We start from the raw sequence: 590 nt of genomic DNA, 5'->3' as shown, positions 1-590 counted from the left end.
CCCCCCCCCCCCCCCCCCCCCCCCGCCCTGGGCTCCCCCCCCCCCCCCCCCCCCCGACCAGTGCTGACTCCGCCCTCCCCCCTTGCTTCCAGCTGGTCTGGCGCTGGCAGGGTTGGGGTAAGCAGCGGGGCTCCCAGGCCACATCTCAGCCCAGGGTCCCTCCAGCCAGGGCTTCCGCCTCCAGGACTGGCCAGGCAGAGCCAGGGAATTGCCCTGGCAGGGGGCTGAGGAGCCAGGGCAGGGTAGCCCCAGAGGGAGCGGAGCCCCAGAGAGCGGGACGCGGGCCCTGCACGGCAGTGCCCCACCCTCTATGGCCCTGCTGCTGCTTCTGGCCACCCTGCTGCAGTCCCTGGGTGGCTCTGGCCGCTTCGCCCAGCCCCGGCTGCGGTGCTGGGGGGCGGCCGCCCTGCGGCATCTGCAGGCGGCTCCGTGTGCCCCGAGGGGCGGCCCCCAGCCCAAGTGTCCCCCGCTAGGAGCCTGCCCGGCCCAGCCACAAGGTGGACGCTGCTCTCCCGCAGCACAAACTGCAGTGGCCCCAGGGCAACGCGCTGCTGCTGCCAGGGCCGGCTCTAGGCTTTTGCCACCCGAAG

The sequence above is a fragment of the Terrapene carolina genome, unplaced genomic scaffold (genome assembly GCF_002925995.2).
Source record: "Terrapene carolina triunguis isolate 2854851 unplaced genomic scaffold, T_m_triunguis-2.0 Scaffold141, whole genome shotgun sequence".
NCBI classification, from domain to species: Eukaryota; Metazoa; Chordata; order Testudines; family Emydidae; genus Terrapene; species Terrapene triunguis.
Note: the sequence above shows the minus strand (reverse complement) of the source record.